The sequence below is a fragment of the Hordeum vulgare genome, chromosome 4H, assembly GCF_904849725.1.
Source record: "Hordeum vulgare subsp. vulgare chromosome 4H, MorexV3_pseudomolecules_assembly, whole genome shotgun sequence".
Lineage (NCBI taxonomy): Eukaryota > Viridiplantae > Streptophyta > Magnoliopsida > Poales > Poaceae > Hordeum > Hordeum vulgare.
Window position 1 is genome coordinate 122307311 of NC_058521.1, and position 14893 is coordinate 122322203.

General features: G+C 47.2%; 1 long non-coding RNA gene across 1 annotated transcript; it reads left to right on the forward strand.

Annotated features, from left to right (window-relative positions):
• Positions 1-6146: 6146 nt before the first annotated feature.
• On the forward strand, positions 6147-8203 carry LOC123446232. The gene is made up of 2 exons (XR_006631275.1): positions 6147-7019; positions 7941-8203. It is a non-coding gene; the product is annotated as an uncharacterized LOC123446232 (long non-coding RNA).
• Positions 8204-14893: the final 6690 nt, after the last annotated feature.

Sequence of the window (14893 nt, forward strand, 5' to 3'; positions counted from 1 at the left end):
GCCCCCTCGCCACCTAACCCCCTCCCATCGCCACCTACCCCTCCCGCTTGGGCCCTCCCTGCTCGCTTGCTCTCCCCCCCCGAGCGCACGAGCCCCAGCCCCCCCCCCCCCCCAAGACACCCTAACCCCCGCACCAGACCCCCCCCCCCCACTCGCGAGGAACCCCCTCCCCCTTGTTGGTCTCCCCCAGGAGACCGAGCCAGGCACCCATCTCTCCGCGCCCCCTCCCCTCCAGCGAACCCCTCCCACCTCTCGTCTCGCTCCCCTTGGTGAGAGCCCCGCTGCTCCTTGGCCTGGCCCTCCTCGTCGCCCCACCTCGCCCCGCGAGCCCCTCCACTGGCCTCCCAGAACCGGCGGTCTCACGTCCCCTTCCTCCACTCGCCGGCTTACCCCACCCCACCGACACCCCCTCTCCTCCCAGTCCGGTCGAGCCCGACAGATCCCAGATCGAGCCCCCAGCCCAAGGAGCCCCGCCGACCGCCCCCCCCCCCCCCCCCGGTCACCCCGTCGGCCGAGCTCCTCCTCGTCACGCTGGTCGACCCACCTCACCGGATCCGTCATCACCGCCTCCGGGAACGCCTCCACGCCGTCTCCTCCGCCCCTTCCCGTGAACTCCGGCTTCACCGGGCCGTCTCATCAACGTTGGTGGGCCCCTCCTCGGGCTCCTCCCACCATCGTGTTCCCCTCACCGTCCCGGTTCCATTCCGGCAAACGGGACTCCGATCCGTCGATGGTAGTGACCGGTAGGAAAATTCGAAGGATGTGTTCTTCTATGTTGAGTTAGAGCAAAGAGTTCTGTGTAACTCTGTTAACACAGAGAGAGATGGGAGTGTTGAGAGTTAAAATAAAATAAAAACAAATGATGTATTCCGTATGTATGTATGTATGTATGTATGTATGTATTTGATGCCCGTATTTATATATGTATTTGCGTATATAGGTATGTGGAGGAATACGATATTTGTATGGTGATGTATGTGTGAATAAAAATATGTTTTGGCCTAAAGCCACTTACCGGTGGGGCAAACGCACCCTGCTGTCTATGACAGGGAGGTCCCACACCTTTTTTTTAAAGAAAAGTGAAATTAAAATATAAAAATAAAAAAATGTTTTTATTAAATAAATAAATAGATATATCAGTTAATTAATTAATTGGATAATTAGAATAATTAGAGTATGACACATGGGTCCCCCATTAAATTAATCTGATTAATCAATATTTAATCTAAATTAAAACTTGTGCCTATGACGTTCGGGATCCGTTGGTCAGTTGACTAGTCAACTGTTGATGTCAGCATGGCATCATGCTGATGTCATAATAGCTTCTTATTAAATTATTTAAATCTGTTTTTAATTCCTAATTATTGATTAAAACTTTAAAAATTAATATTAAATAATCCGTAAGTCAGATCAAAATATTTTCAACATGAAAGTTGATGAGCAGAACGAGGCGAACCCGGTTACACGGCCCGTTCGTCTGTCATGCGTCCCTAGCATAGCAAACATGGAACTTTTCCATCGTTTCCAGTATGACCGGTAATAGCCCGAGACCCGGAAAATATCGTCAGATATTCTTCCGACCCGTCTATGACGGATGTTGCTGCGTTAGCTCATGTCTAGCCTGCATCTTGCCATGTCATGCTTTGTGTTGCACCGTTGCTATTATTTATTGTTTCTTCCCCCTCTTCTTACCGGTAGTCCTAGAGACTGACGCTGCTGTCGGGTACATCTACGACCCTGCCGATCAGTCCTTTGCCGCAGAGCAGCAAGGCAAGCAAACCCCTTGATCATTCCTATGTCGCCTATGTCTTTCTTCCTACTGCTTGCATTAGTATTTTGCTACTGTTGTAGTTAGCTCCTATACCTGATGCATAGCCTATTTTTGATGAAATGCTACTTTCAGTCCTGTACTTCAAATCTGCTTAGTATAGGTGGAGCAGTCATCCCCTCTGACCCCGTAGTTCTGTTGCCCCGCTTGTTTTCAAATCTCGATCCCTGATCGACAAGCCAGACCTGTCACAGCACATACACCCCCCTTAGTTGTACGACGCTACAAAGATACTATCGGGTACCAAGGGTGACACCCCGCTAAGTACTCCTGATGATATCTCTGTAGTATAGCTAGTCGGTCGTGGTTATCGAGGGTGATTCCTCTTTCACCATTCCCGATGACGCCTCTGTCGTGCAACCCCTCAAGTGTGGGACCCCCGAGGGTGATTCCTCTAAGCCCACCTTGACGGGTACATCGTTCGGAATCCAACGAGGGTGATACCTCGGATTTCCCCCGATGTTACAACCACACAGTTACTCGACCATGTTACTGGGATCATTGGTGATTAGTTGTAAGACGGGTGGATTCCCGTGATACTGTGTTGTTGGCCTAATTAAAATGTTAATGGATTTGGGTATTTGATCTGGGTTGGTCGGAGACCTTTTCGCACTAACCGGCTACGCGGGAAGAATTATGGGTACTCGGCGTCGCGGTATCAGCCGAAGCTTTTCAGATGTCAGCAATCGTAGTGGCGCGCGCCCGAGTGGTCCCGAGATGCATTGCGCTTGTGATTAAGGGATGCTAGGACTGACGTCGGCCGCCCTCGCATCGTGCAGGAGCGCGGAGGGGAACTGGGCCCATGAACCCTTTGCGCTTAGGATTTAGACCGGCGGGCTGACCTCTCTGATTAGTCTTAGGTGGGGCTGCGACGTGTCGATATTCCGAGGCCGGGCAGGACCCAGAAAAGTATGTCCGGCCAGAGTGTTATCGAGCGTGACGGGACATGTGGTGCACCCCTGCAGGGATGAAAATTAACTATCCGAATAGCCGTGTCCACGGTTACAGGATGACTTGGAGTTGTGCCCCGATCTTTTACAACTACAATTGTTACTTAACTGGATTTAGTTTGCCTCAGGATTGCTTCCTCGCAGGGAGTCGAGGGAGGATCTTTAGGCGTGACCTCACTTTAATATTGCTGCAACAATTTGACTATTAATGTGTTACCCCTGTTCTACTCTCGTCTATTGCTTCAAGACCCTGAAGATGCTAGTCTTCGATAGGACTAGGCCTTCTCTCTCTATTCTCGCATTGTTGCAGTCAGTCCACATATAACACCCCCCCTTTGATACTGGTGCATATTTAGCATAGTTCTTATGTAAGTCTTGCGAGTACTTTGGATGAGTACTCACCGCTGCTTTGCTCCCCCCCTTTGTCCCCTTGATCCGTTGCTGCGACCAGATGATGGAGCCCAGGAGTGGAGTTTCCTGCCGACGCCTGCCGCCCCGATGGTGTCATCTTCGTGGAGGCCGCTGAATCTCAGGAGTAGTTAGGAGGTTCCCAGGCAGGAGGCCTCGCCTCGTTCGATCGTTTTATCTTTTGTGCTAGCCTTCTCTAAGGCACCCCATGTTTTATGTCTGTACTCAGATATTTGTTGCTTCCGCTGACTCGTGTGTTTATCGAGCTTCCGTATTCTAGCCCTCGAGGCCCTTGGCTTGTAATATGAAGCTGATGTTATTTTATTTGTGTCTAGAGTTGTGTTGTGATATCTTCCCGTGAGTCCTTGGGTTTGATCGTACGCATTTGCGTGTATGATTAGCGTACGATTAAACCGAGGGCGTCACAAGACCTGAGATCGATCTTGGAGAACACCTTGGCACCATTCACCTGATCGAACATGTCTTCAGTCTTGGGGAGTGGATACTTGTTCTTGATTGTCTCTTCATTGAGAGAACGGTAATCAACACAACGCCTAATTGTTCCTCCTTATTTGTCACAAATATAATAGGTGATCCCCAAGGAGAGGCGCTAGGACGAATGAATCCTTTTGTGAGTTGCTCACCCAGTTGCTCCTTCAGTGTAGCCAACTCTTTGGATCCCATTCTACATGGCTTCTTATAGATGGGTCCTGCTCCGAGCATTAGCTCAATAATGAACTTGATGTCCCGATCAGGTGGCATTTCGAACAGTTCATCAGGAAATTCATCTCGGTATTCACATACCACTAGCACTTGATCCATCCCAACTCTCGATAGGCAATTAAGCTGAGGGTCTCGATAGGAGGTAGTGTTGGGAACGTACATGACCTCGACTCCTTGGCTAATTGTCACCATAATGGACCACTTGCCACAGTCCAACAATCCTTGGTGCTTTGCTAACCAATCCATGCCAAGGATCACTTCCAAGCCTTGCGACTTAAGGACTATGCAATCTACTAAGAAGTCTAACCCGTTGATGTTGATCCCAACTCCTCTACACCCTACCTTGGTCCTCAATACTACACCCGTGGTTTGTACCATCATGTGACCATTCAAGAGCGTAGGCTTCAAGCCACTTTCTAGTGCAAACTTTTGGGTGAAAAAAGAATGTGAAGCACCAGAATCAAACAGAATTGTTGATGCGTTTGAGTTGACAAGGAACATACCCAGTATGACATCCGGGTCCTCTCGGGCTTCCTCTTCGGAGACATGATTCACACGACCTTTTCCATTGTTGGGCGGGTTGCGGGGGGCTTGGTTCCTAGGTGGCGATCCACGACCTTGTTCCTAGTTTGGCGCATTGGGACATGGTGCATCTGGTTTCTTCTTGGGGCACTGCCTCGAGATGTGTCGAGGCTGACCGCACCCAAAGCAAGTGACCTACCTTAAGTTGTTTGTCTTGCGTCCATTGTTGTTGTTGGGAGGGTTGTATGCCGACTTGGGGTTGGCATACGGCTTAGGCTGGTAGCTCGAAGAAGGTGGAGGGGACCTGGGTTGCTGAGCTGATAATTTGGCTTCGCTGGGGTTGATTGCGAGGGGCGAGTCTTCTGGTTGCTTGAACCACTGATGTTGATCATCTTGCGCTTGCGTGTATCTTCGATAGCACGACACTTATCTTCAAGCATGAGGGCCTTGTTCACCAAGTCGAAGAAAGTTCGGCAGTCATAAATAACAAATTAATACTACAGTAATTGTTGAAGCCTTTTCATGAAGCATTCTATCTTGGCTGCGTCAGTGTTGACGTCATGAGGTGCATACCTCGATAAGAGGTTGAACTTCTGCATGTACTGTAACACCCCGAAAATTTAACCATGATTTTATTTATTAAAATTTGTCCATGTTTATACAAATCTTTATTTCCATGTTTTCTGTTGATTCAGACCCACTTCTTTTTTATGAATTATTAAATTTCTTTGCCCAAGTAGGAGTTTTTGAAAAATATGGTGAGAACTGAGTGCTTGCATCAAAACATTTCCCTGCATTTGACAAATACAGTGGACACTTTTTATAAATATTTTTCGAGGTTTCATTTATTCAAAATGGTTTTTTATTCCTTTATAGATCTCATTTGCACTTCAACCATTTGATAACTTTTTAAAAAATTCTGCAAAAAATTGTAGGTGACATGTGATATCCGTGTATCACTTTCATGTAAAAACCCAATTATGTGTTTTGGAAAAAATTAGCAAAACAATCCCTTTTCAATTCTTGTCTAGTTGGTGTTTTGAACTACAACCAGTGGATTTACTCTTTCAAAAATTCTACAAAAATTGGGAGATGTCATGGGAGGTATGTAGATCACTTTTATGCAAAAATACACTTTGGTATTTTGAAAATATTGAGCACCCAAGCCCTTTTATGTTCTGGATTATTTTTGCAGTTTGTACTACAGCTGTGTTTTATTTTGCCCCAACTCCCTTGAGATTTTTACTACTGACAGTAGGCCCTACCAAAACCGTAAGTCAAAGAGATCAAATCTAGTAACATAGTTTAAGCCCGTGCTTTAACCTACTAAAGTTTTTGCCGAAAAATATTTTTCTCAAATTAATGCTCTAACAAGTTTCTTATTTTCAAAAACTAACCATACCATCATTCTTAGCTTCCAAAGAGACCTCAACCTGGGAATTTTGATGACCATCAAGGTTGTCTTGATGCTCATGGAATCGTGTCGAGCACCTTCTATGCGTGGACAGAATTAGCATGAGTATATATTTGCATTATGAACTTGCCCTAATGGCCAAGAAAGCTTATCATCTATCCTTTTCTTGCCTTGAAGCCCACCCCTACTAAACCTCACGTGCAGTAGAGTCTCTGGGAGTGCCTTGGCATTTCCCGGAGCACCCGGCGGGCATGCAGTGGGCGCGCCCAGAGTGCGTCTATTGCAGACAACGCATCCGAGTTGCCGAGTCCCACCTACCCCGCTCTCCGACACTTAGTTGCTCGAAGGCACACGCCACGACCCCTTTAGCACCGCAGAGACGCTCCAGCCGCTCAATGGTGCCTCGTAGCACCGCCGTCAGAATCTCCTTGGCAGTACGCCAGCGGCCGCAGCAAGTCCCTGCCATGGCAGCACCTCTCAAGCCACAGCCTCACGCCAGCTGCCCACTGGAACAGCTCGAGCTCATCCACGAGCTCGCCTGCTAGCGCCTGGTCCCCGCCAGCCGACCTCCATGTCGCCCATGCAACTGTCATGAGAGGTATCCATTGCTGCCGCGGAACCGACCCCAATGCGCTATAAATAGGGCGCCCTGAGCTCTCAGCCGCAACATGAGCCCTCCACTGCCCCGCAGTAACCCTCCGTTTGAGCCAATTGAGACCAAGAGGGTCATCCTCTTCGTGTCCAGTAGCAATGGCCGTCTCGGTCGAATTCGACCTGAACAGACCCTATCCCCTCCCTCTCTCGCTCCCAAAGCCCCGTGGAGTTCCCTTGAATCCATCCCGGGTCCAAATTCGGCCTCAAGAGCACCAGAGAGAGATTCCCAAATTTTGGTCCCGTCGGAGCTTTTCGGGTTAGCACGCCGCCGACGGCTCTGCCCACTATGGCGGCCTCGCATCCCCTCCTCAGGACCGTCGTGACCCCCTGAGCTCCCTCGGGTGCTCGCCACCTCGCATGAAGCCCCCCTTGCTGGTGTTGGTCGCCGAGCTCCGTCCCGGTTCTATCACAGGAGGAGAAAGGAGGAGACCGGTCAAACCTGACCAATTGGCTAGGCGGCACACTGTCAGTGACTCGCGAGTCACGCGTGTGCTGGATAAGTGGCCGCGCATGCCGTGAAGTACGTTTTTTCCTCGCGCTTGCGTATTTCCGTCCGAAACGTTTTCCCTTTTCTCATTTATTTTAAAACAAAACATTGACCAAACTTTGACTCGCTCTAATTTCTAAAATAAAACTTCAAATGAGTTGATTCTTTTTCTCACCTCTTCATAAAATTATCTAGTTTATTTTAATATTTATTTGAAAATTTTCTAAGACAAATTTTCTACTATTTATTTGAAAATTTTCTAAGACAATTCGAGTAGCCGTGTACACGGTCAAGGACGACTAGTTAACGCGTCAAGTGTCTGTCTTCAGGGGAAGTTAACTTAACCATGAGAAAATCGTGAAATATGGTGGATGATCATAATTATTATTTTATCATGGACTAACCTTTATGATACATGAATGTTGAATATCCCTGAGACGGTTCTACCTCCTGAATATTCATTGGTATTATTTCTAATAAGAACTTTATGCAGTTCCGCTCAAACGCCTAAGTGTGGCATGATTGTTATTATTTCATTTAAGCCCTTTATGTGGTGTCGCTCAGACGCCCGACCATGGCATGTATCTTATTATTTCTTATAAGCCCTTTATCTGGTGTCGCTGAGACGCCCGAATAAGGCATGCTTTATATCTTATCCGTTCAAGGCGTCGCTCCACACATCCGGTCGGACTATTTTTCTGTTCTTGGAAATATTCGGGAGGACTACCATTCGATGTTCCAATAAAATTTTCTTTCATTGTTTCCTTATTAAATTCTCAGTATGGTTAAAACATATGTCTGCTTGCACTTAAGAAGTTGGATTATGACTAAGGTAACATCATTGAATGATTTCAAGTGCACATTTATCACCAGCTATTTTATGTCTAATTTCATGATGTTTGCGAGTACATTCAAAGTACTCACTCGCTTGTCCCTGGCTATTGTCTTGGCTAGATTGCATATTTGGAAAAGTGCATCCCGGTGGTAGCCCCGGAACCTAGGCACCGAAGACAGCAACCGCGTGAGATAGGAATTATCCAGGTCAATTGTTCCTGTTGGGAATGGAGTCCAATAGATGTTGTAGATCCCTGAACCGCTTCCGCCATCAACAAGTAGAAATCATTTTGATGTACTCCATAGACCATCTTGGTCATGAACTTCAAATCTGTAATTTGATTGGACGTTTGTATCAAGGATTTGTGTACTAGCTAACAATATTCTTGGGGCTGCTATGCACATGGGTCATTTTGATGGGAATTAAAATCCCAGGAAAACCGGCCCTGATAGGTACTCCTTAACTGAGCCACTTCCTTGCTACAGCGCTGGAAACTCCCGCTTCTTGATGATCATAATCCTAGAAGGGATATGGCAAGTACGGAATCCTTGCTTGAAATCATCCCATGTGATAACACGCTCACCTTGCATGACCTTGAATCCATCCAACCAAGCTTTGGCAATACCTCTGAGGCAGTGAGACGCATAGAGAACCTTTTCGCGGTCCTCATTGCAGTTGAACAATGCAAGGAGGTCCTTGATGGTGCGGATCTAGTCATCAACATCCAAAGGTTCAGCTATCTCAGTGAAGGTCGGCGGCGAAGACCTCATGAACTCTAACAGAGTGGAACGACCATTGTCGTTCTAGCTGAGCTGCGGGTTGTTCACGAGAACGTGGGCCATCTGATGGATAGACACAGTGTTGGCTTGGCATTCTTTTCGGAGATCTAGGAGAAGCTGAGCCATAGTTAGGTTCTCCGGTGGAGGCGGTGGTAGGGGAATATCGTCTTGTGTCTGCTCCTAGTGACCTCCAGTTTGAGCAGACCCACCGAGCTTCTCGCTGCTGGCTAGACTCGCGTGTGCTGGGGTTGCCAAAAGTACTGGTGCGAGTAGCAGTCACCATCCTATTTGGAGCAGCCAAGTCAAACAACTAGATAGACGAAAGGAATAACAACAATAGGGGAACGCGCCTAAAAGGGGGGTCGGTATAGTGCAAGTGTGTCAAATAAACATCCAAAAGACCCATCATATAACCTTAAGATGATAAGCGATGTAGTCACTTACATGTTGCCTAAGGCAAAAGTGCGACTTGCATCGAAACACAAATAGAAAAATAAAAAACAGGCACACATGGTTTCAAATGAACTATTACACTGACACGACTTGGCATGAGGGGTTCATAAATTGTCCTACCTTAGGGGTTGTGGGACTCAAGTAGTGGACTGCTCGATCTCGTACTCACGCTCCTCTAGGTCTTCCTCCTGGTCATCATGTGTACAAGTATCGTCTCCTATCAAGCGAGTTGCAGAACGGGGGGTCCATTCCGATGACGCTTCACCAGTGGGGCGGTGAAGAGCTCGTGATACTCCTCCGCACTCATGCGATGATGCCTTGTGGGTGTATATCTAGTTGGGGGTATTCCTCCTTTGTAAGAGACAACAGGTTGCCCCTCAGGGGCTCCATCCTTCTTGATCTTGCCTGACTTCATCTTAGCTTGACAGAGCAGCTCACGGGTGTGGTGAAGTTCCTGGTGTAGCTTCACGGATTCCTTGATGAGATGGTGAGCCACCCTGGTGCTCCTTCTTATGGGGATGGGGTTAACGTCCAACTCCCACCAACATCATCCTACACGAAGGGTAATTGATGAGTAGCCGGTTTGTCGGCCATCTCAGGAAGGATGTTATGAAGGTGGATGAGCGCCTTCCACGCTGATGTCTCGACTGTTAATTCCAGAGTCTCCATCTGCGGTCCTTGAAAGAACCAGCTAGTCGGGGAGTCATTTGCCTTCACGACCACATGAACATGGTACTCCTTTGTGGTTGCATTGACCGAGTTCTCGTGGTAGAGGAAAACGGGTGATCGGCGGATCCGACACTTCTCCAGGGTGTCCTCAAGGAGTAGGGGAAAGCCAGATTGTAGAAGGTTTTCTTGTACGACGACCATCTATAACGTTTAAGAAGATGTGTTAGTAAAGGTCTTTGAAAATAGAGTGGAACAGGCAAGAAATGTAGAACTCATAAGTGTAAAGGCTAGGTGTAGATTTTGAAAGGGGTTTTGCCCTATCTAACATCCATGCTAGAAAAGGCTTCCAACAGTCAACGTGGCTCTCATACTAGCTTTGTGGGGACCCCGACTTGTAAGTCATGATCACCGAATGCACGTGTACAGTGATCCCAAAGATCAATGCTCACTGAACACACATAAGCGGAATCACGAGAGTCTTACATCCATACACATCGTCTAATACAAATAAGGACCATTAAGGCCAAGTCATTACATAGATAGGGCCTCGAAGGCCGACACACCAAGCACAACTAAGAATGGATAACTTTTTTCAAAGCGTGAACCCATGCCTTCTGCCTTAACCTACAAGCATTCTGACTGGGAAGCCTCCTAGTTCACGTGTTCGCCACCGACAAACTCTTCTCCAAACTCCTGTTCGTCCATGCCTAGCCAATTAAATAACTAGTGCCAAGCCAATGAGTACTTCGAGTGTAATCGCAAGCAACCCACAATATTGAACAAGGCAATAATGAAGTATGACATAACACTAGTATGCTATATTGTGTAAAGCAGATTTTTTTCCATAGTGCAGTAACATGATCAACTTCTTGTGTGACACGCATCATAAGGTAAAAGGTAACCAAGGGAACAGGTTACGAATATCAATATCAAGTGAGGTTCAGACAACCCATGTTCATCCATCATACCAAGTCATCTGACTTAGCTCATCATTCGTACTGCCACCACCCCCCCTCCCACACACACACTTGGTTTAAGAGAAAACTCCTGGACATAGTTTAAGGAGCACCACCCAACTATCCTTGACCGTGGACATGGCTATTCGAATAGTTTTACACTCTGCACAGGGTTGCACACTTTACCCACAACATTAGGGAAACCATTGTGTCAGAACATGGCTCGCGATATTTATCATACCCGAGGTAAGTACCCGAACATCACCTTTCCCATGACGATACTAGCAAAGAGTCCACTCATTGGTGATAGTCCCTCGTGATGTACATCCCATGTATCAACCACGAGGGCATGCAACGGTGTGACCGGTATGTGTAAAAATAGCCCATGGTCGCCCTTTTTCCTTGCACGACCCCGTCTCAAGAGTGACCATGTCACTCCCGCCACTAGTAATGTAGACTCTCTACTAGCATCGACCATAGTAATCAGCAAAGCCCTGTCCCATAAGGGGTATTATGGTCGTACATGTTAGGTTGGGACGGTCGAAAAATGTTAAATATAATCCGTTTTGAGAAAAACCAATCACACAACTGGCCTCGGCATACCATTCCCTCATCAAGTGGTTACATAGCTCAACACATCACCCTTGGGCATTAGTGGCACCCGAAGGGGATTTCGGAAAACATTTGAAATCATCTCCTTTCACCATCTCCATGCATGTACCCAATCCCATGCATAGCACTACCAGCAACCTAACCACTGTTGGAAATATGCCCTAGAGGCAATAATAAATTGGTTATTATTATATTTCCTTGTTCATGATAATCGTTTATTATCCATGCTAGAATTGTATTAATTGGAAACTCAAATACATGTGTGGATACATAGACACCACATTGTCCCTAGTAAGCCTCTGAAGGACCATCTCGGTGATCAAAGATGGTCAAGGTTTCCTAGCCATAGACATGAGATGTTGTTTGATAACAGGATCACATCATTAGGAGAATGATGTGATGGGCAAGATCCAAACTATGAACGTAGCATATGATCATGTCAGTTTATTGCTACTGTTTTTTACATGTCAATGTATCTATTCCTATGGCCATGAGTTCATGCAACTCCCGGACACCAGAGGAATACCTTGTGTGTATCAAATGCCACAATGTAACTGGGTAACTATAAAGGTGCTCTACATGTATGTCCGTAGGTGTTTGTTGGGTTGGCGTGAATCAAGACTGGGATTTGTCACTTCGTGTGACGGAAAGGTATCTCAGGGCCCACTCAGTAATACAACATCACAACGAGTCTTGCAAGCAATGTGACTAAGGAGTTAGTCACGAGACCTTTTATTACGGAATGAGTAAATATACTTGCCGGTAACGAGATTGAAATAGGTATGGAGATACCGACGATCGAATCTTGGGCAAGTAACATACCGAAGGACAAAGGGAACAACATACATGATTAACTGAATCCTTGACATAGAGGTTCAACCGATAAAGATCTTCATAGAATACCTAGGAGGCAATATGGGTATCCAGGTCCCTCTATTGGTTATTGACCGGAGAGTGTCTCAGGTCATGTCTACATAGTTCTCGAACCCACAGGGTCTGCACACTTAAGGTTGGGTGACATTTTGGTATTATTGAGTTATGTATGTCGGCGACTGAAAGTTGTTTGGAGTCTCGGATGAGATACCGGAATTCACGAGGACCTCCAGAATGTGGCGGAAGTAAAGATTGATATATAGGAAAGTTGCATTTGGCTTCTGGAAAGTTTTTTGGCATTACCGATAAAGTACCGGGAGTGACGAATGGGTTTTGGGGTTTACCGGGAGGGGCCAGCCACCCGGGAGAGAACCTAATAGGGCTAAAGGTGGTGCACCAGCCCTTAGAGGGCTGGTGCGGCTAGCGTAAGAGGGCCTATTTCGGCCAAGTAGCAAAAAGGAAAAGAAAAAAAAGGAAAAGAAGGAGGAAACCAACTAGGAAGGGAGTCCTCCACCAAACCGAATTGGAGGAGGAGTCTCCTCCCTTGTTGGCACGGTCGAACCTCTCCTTGGAGGAGGAGGCAAGGCAGCCCTCCCTCCTCTTCCTCCTGTATATAGTGGAGGTTTGGATGCTAGGACACACCATAAAAAGCCACGTGCTGCCCTCTCCTCCACAAATCGTCTTCTTCATCTAGATTAGTTCCACAGAGCTTGGCGAAGCCCTGCTGGATTAGTTCACCACTACCACCAACACGCCGTCGTGCTAGAGAACTCACCTACCTCTCCACCTCTCTTGCTGGATCAAGAAGGATGATATCGTCATCGAGCTGTACGTGTGCTGAACGCGGAGGTGTTGTCCGTTCGGCACTTGATTGGGATGGATTGTGATGGGATCGCGGGACGGATCGTGGTGAGATCGCAGGACGGGCTGTGATTTGAATCACGTAGTTGTTCCACTACATCAATCGCATTATATATTCTTCCTCTTAGCAATATAGAAGTGTATGTGGATCCAATCTCTCCTCTCGTAGATGGAAATCACCTTGGATAGATTATATGTGCGCGTAGGAATTTTTTTGTTATCCATGCGACGTTCCCCAACAACTACTTCCCACCCACACAACACTCATAGGAAGGTAGGGTCATGCTCAAGTGCAAGTATCAATGAGGAGTTATCGGAAACAACCTACCAAGGTGGTCACCGATTCAACATGATTTAATGCATCGGAACAAAGTGCTAATTAACATGCATATAGGTAGTTTCCCACACATGGTCAAAGGGATGCTTGCCTTGCTAAAATATGTCTCTGGGGTCTTCAAGGTCTTCTGGTTCAAACCCCTCATCAACAACGCAATCTATCGCCTCAATATAAACGGGCAAATATAAGCACTCAACCAAAAACAAGGAAACTATCATACTCAGAAAAATGTCACACCATACTAGGGTGAGTATAGGTTGTGTAAAAAATATTGGGTTTTCTATTTGGGCCGCAAAAAGTTGCAGAAGTTATTTTAACAGAATGTTAAAATGTCTAACACAAATTATTGAAATAATACAGTGCATGCAACCTTTAGTAAAAATTGCACAAGTGGCACCCTAAAATACTACATAATATTACAAGATTTTTGGTGGAGAAATATTTGAATTTTCATAATTATTCAATCCTATGGATTAAAAAAAGAAGAATTAAAAGGAAAAAAGAAAAGGGCCACAGTTCCTTGACGAGAGGCTGCTGGATGAATCGGCCAAGCCAGCGAGCTAGCCCAGGCACACCAAGCGCGTGCACCCGCCGGAGTTTAAACCCGACATGCGAGGCCGAGCCGCCAGTGGTAGCGCAAGGAGGCGAGGGAGATGTGAGGATGATCGGTTCACCCACCTGTCATCTTCAACCTTGGTACAAAGAGGGCAGTGAACTCACTGGTGATGACAGAGGGCACGTCGAGTGCATCTAGGGGTGGAAATGGTTCCAGGGACGAGCCGCCGTTTGACTAGCAGTGGAGAGATGAGCCTGGGTGCAGGGAGTTGCCGGCGACAAGGTCCTACGGCTGAGATGCTTCGGGACGGTGGTCGTCAGGGTCAAATCATGCAGCAAACAAACAAGGGAGAGAGAGGGGAAAGCATCATGAAGATGTTGTGATTCCTTTGTAAAAGAAATGGGAGCCGGAGCGGCCTTGTACCCGGGGATTGCTGGAATCCTGATGTGGCGGATCCGGAGCTCGATCTCGAGCTTTGGGGCTCCTGGCGATGAATGTTTGGTTCAGGGGTGCAATTAGGTGTAGCATGAGGTCGAAGGGAGGGAGGCTCGGGGTGGCGTTATATAGAAGGGCACGATTCACCGAAAGTTCGTGCGCCGGCATGACCGTGGCGACGGCCAGGGGAGGAGAGAGGACTTGGGAATGTGTTGGGGATATTACCTGCGGTGTAACCCGCCCTAACTGTGCCGGGTCACTAAAGGGGCGACTCATACTTTGTTAATACAAGCCTTAGCCGAGGTGCCCATGAGCCGGATGGCGGTTCAGAATTGATGCAGAAGATAACCCGCCAAGGAGGTTTCCAGTCTTGGAAACACGGCGACTTAGAGATATGGAAGGCCACGATCTATAGCGTGGTTAGGACTCTTGTAAACCCTAGGGCCTCGACCTGTATATAAAGGCGAGTCTCTGGGGCAGATAGGGTAGGTTAGAAATCATCGAGAGCTAGGTCAGGCGAGTTACGCCCTCCTTGTAATCG